The sequence below is a fragment of the Pongo pygmaeus genome, chromosome 16, assembly GCF_028885625.2.
Source record: "Pongo pygmaeus isolate AG05252 chromosome 16, NHGRI_mPonPyg2-v2.0_pri, whole genome shotgun sequence".
In the NCBI taxonomy this organism is placed as follows: Eukaryota; Metazoa; Chordata; class Mammalia; order Primates; family Hominidae; genus Pongo; species Pongo pygmaeus.
The window spans coordinates 32,703,683-32,712,964 of NC_072389.2; the positions used below are offsets into that span (position 1 = coordinate 32,703,683).

The following is a 9,282-nucleotide window of genomic DNA, read 5'->3' on the forward strand; positions in this document are numbered from 1 at the left end:
CTTAATGGCTGAATATTTTTCAACAGGCAGCATTTGGGTTATAAAATTAGCTTTTGGTAGAGTTGACTTATACCACCTGCAGCTTTTGCTCTCAAAAATAAATACTGGTTCTTTTGGCATGCTAGTTGTTTTAGCCTAAAGTTCCTCTTTGTAAGCCAGTTATTAAAAGTAGTGACGCAGCCAGGGCGAAGTGGTACACACCTGTTTTCCCAGCTACTAGGAAGGCTGAGGTGGGAGGATCGCTAGAGCCCAAGAAGTCAAGGCTGCAGTGAACTGTGATTACACCACTGCACTGCAGCCTGGGCCACAGAGCGAGACTCGTCTCTTTAAAAACAGAGAATGTTGTGATGAAAGGTGATGCTCACCTCTCCCACACCCTTTTACAGTTTAGGGATTGTATTTCCAAGGTTTCTGGACTGAGAACCCTTATCTTTTCATCTTTGCTCATTGACACTCTATACCCATTCATCCTCCTGATTAGCTCCCCTTCAATGGACACATGGGTAGTCAGGGTGCAGGTCTCAGAAGTGTCCTTCAGGTTCCAGGTGATCAACCAAGGCCCTTGTCTGTAGTGTCAACTCATTGCTGCCCCTTCCTGGTAATCCCCATAATTTACTCTCCATCTCATAGTCTTTCCTTGGATGTGTTAACAGTGACCGTGGTACACTCAGCACAGATGAAATGAAACAGTGTTTAGAAACATTAATCTTCTCTTTTGTAATGCCCTGTAATCTCTCTGTATATGTCACATTTTGTAACTAATAGCTTTCTGGTGAAAAGGACCCCACGAAATGTTGTATATAGGCCAGCCTGTAAGTGAATTACTTTTTTTGTCAATCATTTAACCATCTTTAAGCTAAAAGAGTTTTATGTGAAATGGCTTATAATTGTTGAGAGAATATTTGTAGAGAGGCACATTTGCCAGTATTCTATTTAAAAGTGATGTTTTCTGTATCTAAATGATGACTTATGATTCTTTTCAGTTGTTGGATTTGAAATTCCAGACAAGTTTGTTATAGGATATGCCCTTGGCTATAATGAAGACTTCAGGAATTTGAATGTAAGTAGTTGCTTCTTCTTCTCATTCATTTTTAAAAACCCACATAAAAATTTAGGAAAGAGAATTGTTTTCTCTTTCCAGCACCTCATAATTTGAACAGACTGATGGTTCCCATTAGCCACATAATGCTGTAGTCTAGTACAGACATCCTTAGATCTGGAACCTGGGCAGGCTAGGGTGACACTTCTTGTTGGCTGAAATAGTTGAACAGCTTTAGTATACAATAACTGTTGCATTATTATTTCAGATGATAAATCTGGTCATAAGTAAGAAATAAATGATCAAGTTTAGTCTTTTAATTCACTGTCCTTTGAATACCTGCCTCTTACACTGAAGGCAGGAGTCCCATGGATGTGTTTATGAGCAAGGTTGAGGAAGATTTAGGAAGACTGCAAGAACACACTACCTAAAGCAGGTTTTCTACTCCATCTTTTTTCGTCACTTACCCTGGCCTCCCATTTTGATACGCTTAATATTCCTTACTTTATTTCTCTTTCAAAACTACAGTTTAAGGCCGGTTGCGGTGGCTTACACCTGTAATCTTAGCACATTGGGAGGGGGAGGCAGGTGGATCACCTGAGGTCAGGAGCTCGAGACCAGCCTGGCCAACATGGTGAAACCCCGTCTCTACTAAAAATACAAAAATTACCCGGGTGTAGTGGCACATGCCTGTAATTCCAGCTACCTGGGAGGCTGAGGCAGGAGAATCACTGGAACCCAGGATGCAGAGGCTGCAGTGAGCCAAGATCATGCCACTGCACTCCAGCCTGGGTGACAGTGCAAGACTCTGTCTCAAAAACACAAAACAAAAAGAAACAAAACCCAAAAAACTACATATTAAGACAAGAAACAAATTAAACTAATGGGATAGACTACTGCTTTGTTTTCAAAAGATACATTCCCCGGTGTCCATGGTCTCCTGCGCCGGACGGAGGGACTGGCCTGAGCTGGTGCTTTCTCAGCACTAGATCTGGACTCCAACCCGGCACCAGAATACAGTTGCTTTGAATCGAAGATACATGACTTGCAAGAACAAATGATGAACAGCAGCATGAGCTCTGGGTCTGGGTCCCTCCGAACAAGCGAGAAGAGGTCCTTGTATGTCAGGGCCCTGTTTGATTATGATCGGACTCAGGACAGCTGCCTGCCAAGCCAGGGGCTCAGCTTCTCTTACGGTGACATTCTGCATGTCATTAATGCCTCTGATGATGAGTGGTGGCAAGCAAGCCTGGTGACCCCACATAGAGAAAGTGAGCAGATCGGTGTGATCCCCAGTAAGAAGAGGGTGGAAAAGAAAGAAAGCTCGATTGAAAACTGTGAAGTTCCATGCCAGGATGGGGATGATTGAGTCTAACAGGTCGATCAAAACGAAACGTAAAAAGAGTTTCCGCCTCTCTGGAAAGTTTCCATTTCACAAGAGCAAAGAAAACATGGCCCAGGAGAGCAGCATACAGTAACAGGAAGTGAAATCCAACACCAGTGACAGCGAAAGCAGTTCCAAAGGACAAGAGCATGCTATTTTGTTGAATGAGCCGGTGACACAGCAAGAAATTCACTATGCAAGGCCTGTGATCATCCTGGGCCCAATGAAGGACCGAGTCAATGATGACCTGATCTCCGAATTTCCACATAAATTTAGATCCTGTGTGCCACATACTACCCGGCCTCGACGTGATAATGAGGTGAATGGACAAGACTACCACTTTGTGGTGTCCTGAGAACAAATGGAGAAAGATATTCAGGACAACAAGTTCATTGAGGTGGGCCAATTTAATGATAACCTCTATGGGATCAGCATCCAGTCAGTGCGGGCAGTTGCAGAGAGGGGCAAGCACTGCATCTTAGATGTTTCCGGCAATGCTATCCAGAGACTGCAGGAGCACAACTTTACCTCATTGCCATTTTCATCAAGCCAAAGTCCATTGAAGCCCTTATGGAAATGAACCGAAGGCAGACATATGAACAAGCAAATAAGATCTATGACAAAGCCATGAAACTGGAGCAGGAATGTGGAGAGTACTTTATGGCCATTGTACAGGGTGACTCACTGGAAGAGATTTATAACAAAATCAAACAAATCATTGAGGACCAGTCTGGGCACTACATTTGGGTCCCATCCCCTGAAAAACTCTGAAGAATCCCCTTCAACCATTCTCTTGTGAACAGAAGAAATCAAGTCCCTCTTCCCTCCCCCCTCTTCATTCCTGTCCCTATGGGGAGAACAAATGCTACTGTTCTTGTCCCCTTTTTTAGATATGTCAAAAAAATTGAGTTTTCTAGTCCTGTTCTTTTTTTAAATTTTTTGTTTGTTTCAGTTTATTTTTTGGGATGATGCCATCTCATTCATCATGTGACTGTGCCCATTCCTGCATGGACCTTTCCCAAGCACTAGCACAGGTGCAAAATCCATCAGAGCCATTGTTTTCATAAAAACCGAGCAGAAGTGAAGAGAAAAGAGGAGGACTGATGGAAAGATAGACTCTGGACAGATGTACAGCTTGTGAAGTGAGCTAAATGCACCACATGATGAGATGCTCCTGGGCATTTCTCCCTATCTGTACTGCTGTCTTGCAGCTCTGAACAGTGCAACGTAATGGCGACAGAAAGTATCTTATGTATAGATATATATATATGTAATTTATATAAAATATATAGAAATTATTATATATATTATACAGTCATATAATATATATATATATATTCACACACATTTGGGTTAGAAAATCTATGGAGACTTCATCAATGGTACTATGTTATTGGAGAAATGCTTTAATTTTCGTATTCCAATCAGATGGCATCTTCTATCCCAGCTGGTTGGGAAGGGATTGAAGATGGTAGCAAGTGCTGCACTAAGGGCACTCGCATTTGATCATTCTCTTGAGAGCTAGGAGGGGTCAGCCTGAGGCTTAACAGAAAGGGCTTTTGCCTGGGGTGAGAGGGTTAGAGACTTGACCTGAAAGCAGCTGCTGCCCCTGAGGTGCAGCCAGAGTCCTGTGTGCAGACAGAGAGAATGGCTAATGATGCTCCGCGTGGAATTGCCTATTGTTTTATGCCATCTGATGTGTCTGCATGAGAGGTTTCCTTTTTGTTCCTTTTTAAGCTGCTGTTAAACCAAAACCATGTTGTGCTACTATGTCAGTCTTTTCGTTATTGCAAATTTTACTTTTACTATTTAAATGAATGCATAGAATCCAATTTGCCAAGGTTCTAAAGGCTTATGAGGTCCTGAAGGAGCCAGGCCTTGTGATGGAGTAGGTGACACAGGCCTGGTTGTCCTGTCAGCAGAAGTGAGAGCAGGGGCTGGGCTGAGAGGAGGACATGCAGGGTTCTGCTGAGGTTCCTCCCTGGGTTCCACCAAAAGGGACAGGGAGTCACTTGCCTTCCAGTTCTGTGCTGGGATGGCGGGACAGCACTTGGCTTGCTTGGCCAGCCATATCATGAGTTTGATTTTTTTTTTTTTTTTTTTGCAGCTGCTTCATATGCTCTGCTCCAGCCCCTCCCCAACAGCTGGTAGCTTATGGTTTCTTCAAGAGGAAAGTAGACTTTATGCTGTACATTTGAGCTGCAGAGCTAAGATTCACTTAGTGGTGAGCTGTGAAACCTTGTTGCTTTTTCCCAGAGTCTGATGGCAGTGACTGTGGTCAAGGGAATCTTCACCGCCACAAGTGCAGGCAGCAGGTGTGGTTCAGGTTCTCCCCCACCCCACTGTGCTCCTTTGAAGCCAACGTGCCTCCCTCACCTCCGTACTGGAGGGACGACGCAGGGGAGAACAGAGAAGTGCTTGGCCCTATGGTTGAGGCACTTATTTCCTAGCCCGCTGGGTTAGGGCTGGTGCCAGCGAGGCAATGTTGAGGATGCTTTAAGCACTACCAGCCGAATCCGGGAACTCTGTTAACAGTTGTCCAACCAGCAGAATGAGGCTAACTGTATAAAGCACGGGACCCAGGATGAGGATAAGGAAAGGGCAGTGGCTTTCCCTGGGCAGTACACTGGCTTGAAGGCAAAGAGGGATAAAGTGACAGCCGACTGTGACTCTGATGAGGAGGGGTGAGCAGGGAGGTTGATTCTCTGATGTTAACTAAGTGGCGAAGTCTCAACCATGCTCAGCCCTCCCCCTCCCAGGGAAGAGAAACAAAGATTCAAAGTAAGCATGACACTAGTTGGTTTACCAGTGTTCCTTCCAAGGAGACATATATTTTTTAATAAACAATAGTTGCAATAAGAAAAAAAAAGATACATTCCCCAAAATTTACTGGTCTAAAATACAGTAGTACTATCTCTGTTTGTTTAGTAAGAACCCTGGCAACATAACGGTGTTCTTATATGTAAAATGCTGTTCTTGCCTTTCACTTCAGAATTACTTTTTTAATGTGAATTTCTGGATTTTCATTTTATAGCACGTTTGTGTCATTAGTGAAACTGGAAAAGCAAAATACAAAGCCCAAGATCAGAGTTCAAGTTGAATTTGGAAACATCTGTAGTCCTATTGACATCGTCAGTAAAATTATCAATGTTCTAGTTCTGTGGCCATCTGCTTAGTAGAGCTTTTTGCATGTATCTTCTAAGAATTTTATCTGTTTTGTACTTTAGAAATGTCAGTTGCTGCATCCCTGAAGTGTTTATTTGCACTATGAGCCTGTAGACTATCAGTTCCCTTTGGGTGGATTGTTGTTTAACTTCTAAATGAAAAAAATCTCTTAAACCACACCAGTATTGAGTGAAACATTGAAATCGTATCCATAAGAAGGAGAAGATATATTAGTTTTGTAATTGGTATTTTAATTTTTATATATGCAGGAAAGAACAGAGGTGATTGAATATCGTTAATTTTACCACCTTGTGTTTAGAAAAGTAAGAAGCAGTCAATTTTCACATCAAAGACAGCATCTGAGAAGTTTTGTTCTGCTGAATAAACCTATGTCCTGGAATTATTCTAGTCATGTTTCAGTAGTGTTGAGTATATTTTCCAACTTGTTCAGATTATTACCGGTCAATCTTTGTCAGCAGTTCCTTTTAAATGCAAATCAATAAGTTCCCCAAAATTTTCCGCTTTTTGAATTCTTCAGTGTAAAAATCCTTAAAATAAGGTCTGTCTCTTTAAAAGAAACTATGCAGTTATCATTTCCCTACAAATTAACCTAGTATAGTTTTCTGTTGGTTCCATTTTCCTTGTTTGTTAAGTTTTAGTAACTAGTTTAATTGTAGTCTTAATGATTATGCGGTAGAATGGGTTGGTGGAACTACAAAAATTCCTATCTACTTCAGAGACATTAAATTTCGGACACATGGTACACTTTATATTACATTGTACTATGCTATAATAATACGGCTTTCTTTTGGAATTCTGTTGAGTTTTTCAGATTGTAATCTCAGCTACATCTCAACAGATTGTTCTCAGATATGTCCTACTACCTTCTTTGTGTAGTAGGTGCTTTATTGACCAAGAACAATGACAACAACACCTTTTGTTTTCCGGGAGCAGGAGAAAAGTTTTAAGCCAAAACTCTTAATTGCTTATCTGCTCCATGTGAGGTATGAACTAGCAACCCTATGAGCCATCTAGCTTGCACACATTCCTTAAAAAGTTTGCTGTAGGCCAGGCACAATGGCTCATACCTGTAGTCCCAGCACTTTTGGGAGGCCAGGGTGGGGGATCACTTGAGCTCAAGAGTTTAAGACCAGCCTTGGCCACGTGGCAAAACGCTGTGGTTGCTCCAAAGAAGGGGGAATTTTTCAAACATGAGCTGTCCAAGCTCAGCATGAATTGGAGTGGGCTGCTGACTCAGGCTAGCAGAGACAGCCAGGAAACATGCAAATCTGCAATCCCTTCTGCCAGGTCTGTCCCAGCAGGTGTCACTAAAAGGCAGCCCTGTGCGCTTCTGTCACTGTGGCATCCTTGACAAGGAAGGTGGAAGGGAAAAGAGACCGAGTGCTGAACTCCAAGCAGAGATGGGGCTTTTCTCTCTGCATATTTTCCCTCCCCTCCCAGCCTGCATTTGCAATAACATATTCATTTATATTTGTATTATGAAATAAAAATGGTTGTAAGCAGCTGTTACACACAACGTTATCTCCTATTTACATTCCTGACTGAACAATATCTAAAGAGGTACTTAAACTGACATAAAACGCGGAGGATCTTCCAAATGCTTAGTGCAAGAAAAAGCTTCAAATTGCAAGAGGAGTCCCTCCAAATATAGAAAGCACTAGTATTTTAAGAGGTATGTTAACTAAAATGTAGCAATGTAAGGAGCAGAGCGGGAAGAACCTTTAAGTCCGAAACTTACAACAAGTCAATTTCACAGTTTCCTGGTCCTTCCACAACAAGCTTTGGCATCTGTTTTCTGGACAATGGCTGTAAGAATAGTAGCTATTTCAGAGCAGGAAAAGGTTTAGAGCAGTGCTAGAATATGGTCCTGGCTGTATAAAGTTTAGCTCTTTGTATATTGTAAGAAACCTACAATTTTTTTTAATTGGTAGTCAATAATAGATTTCTTTTGGAAAAGTAGCAGCCTGCTGTCCAGGGAACACCTGCAGTTCCCACTAAGTGAACACTGGTGTCTGCTATCCTTTGCCTCTATTTCTCTCAATAATATACTGTCAAGCTGTTCCTTGATTTAGTAATTTTATTTAGTTTCTTTTTCTTTTTTTCCCTTTCCCTTTTCCTGAGACAGAGTCCCGCACCGTTGCCCAGTCTGGAGTACAGCAGCGCCATCATACCTCACTGCCACCTCCACCCCGGGCTCAAGCAATCCTCCTACACCAGTTGTCAGAGTAACTGAGACTACCTGCGTGGCCCACCATGCCCAGCTAATCTTTATGGTGTTTGTTTTGATTTTCCATAAAGAGACCGGGTTTCAGGTGGGTGCGGTGGCTCAGCCTGCAATCCCAGCTCTTTGGGAGGCTGAGGCGGGTGGATCACCCGAGGTTGGGAGCTCGAGACCAGCCCGATCAGCATGGAGAAACCCCCTCTCTACTAAAAAAAAATCCAAAATTAGCCGGGCATGGTGGCTCATGCCTGTAATCCCAGCTACTCTGGAGGCTATGGCAGGAGAAACACCCAAACCTGGGAGGTGGAGGCCGCCGCGAGCCCAGACGGTGCCACTGCACTCCAGCCTGGGGCAGTACGAGTGAAACTCAGTCTCAAAAGAAAAAAAAAAAAAGAGAGAAAGAGAGAGACCGGGTTTCACCATGTTGCCCAGGCCGGTCTGGAACTCCTAGACTCAAGCTATCTGCCGCGCTTGGCCCTCCAAGGTCCTGGGATCACAAGCCTGAGCCACCGCCAGGCCGAACTATTCCTTTCTGATTAATAAATTGGGCCCGGCCTGGTGGCTCAGACCTGCAATCCCAGCACCCCGGGAGGCCGAGCGGACTGATCACTCGGGGTCGGGAGCTCAACACCAGCCCGACCAACATGGAGAAACCCTGTCTCTACTAAAAATACAAAATTAGCCGGGCATGGTGGCTCATGCCTGTAATCCCAGCTACTCGGGAGGCTGAGGCAGGAGAAACACCCAAACCCAGGAGGCAGAGGCCGCGGTGAGCCGAGACCGCACCACTGCACTCCAGCCCGGGCAACAAGAGCGAAACTAAGCCTCAAAAAAATCAATAAATAAAAGACACCGGGTTTCATCATGCTGCCCAGGCGGGTCTGGAACTCCTAGGCTCAAGCCGTCTGCCACGCTCGGCCGTCCAAAGTCCTGAGATCACAAGCGTGAGCCACCACGCCAGGCCGATCTATTCCTTTCTGATTAATAAACTGGGCCTTGCGCGCTGCCTTACGCCTGCAATCCTAGCATCTTGGGAGGCCGAGGTGGGGGGATCACCTCAGGGTGATCACGTGAGGTCGGGAGTTTGAGACCAGCCTGACCAACATGGAGAAACACAGTCTGTACCAAATAATAATAATAATAATAATAATAATAATAATAATAATACAAAATGCTCTGGGCAGGGTGGCTCACGCCTGCAATCCCAGTGACTTGGCAGGCTGAGGCAGGAGAACCACCCAAACCCAGGAGGCGGAGGTTGCAGTGAGCCGAGACCACGCCACTGCACTCCAGCCTGGGCAGCAAGAGCCAAACTCCACCTCAAAAAAATAAATAAATAAATAAAAATAAAAATCATTTCTGAATGGTGGAAAGCACCACAAAGTTAGAAGTCAAGCAATAATTTGGAGAAAAGAATTAGTAACTTGGACAGATGAAAGACTTTTATAATAT

The 9,282-nt window shown here is 43.8% G+C and overlaps 1 pseudogene; it reads left to right on the top strand.

Annotated features, from left to right (window-relative positions):
* The first annotated feature begins 2,081 nt into the window (after positions 1 to 2,081).
* LOC129014170 (disks large homolog 3-like) lies at positions 2,082 to 3,379 on the top strand (annotated as a pseudogene).
* The last annotated feature ends 5,903 nt before the right edge of the window (positions 3,380 to 9,282 follow it).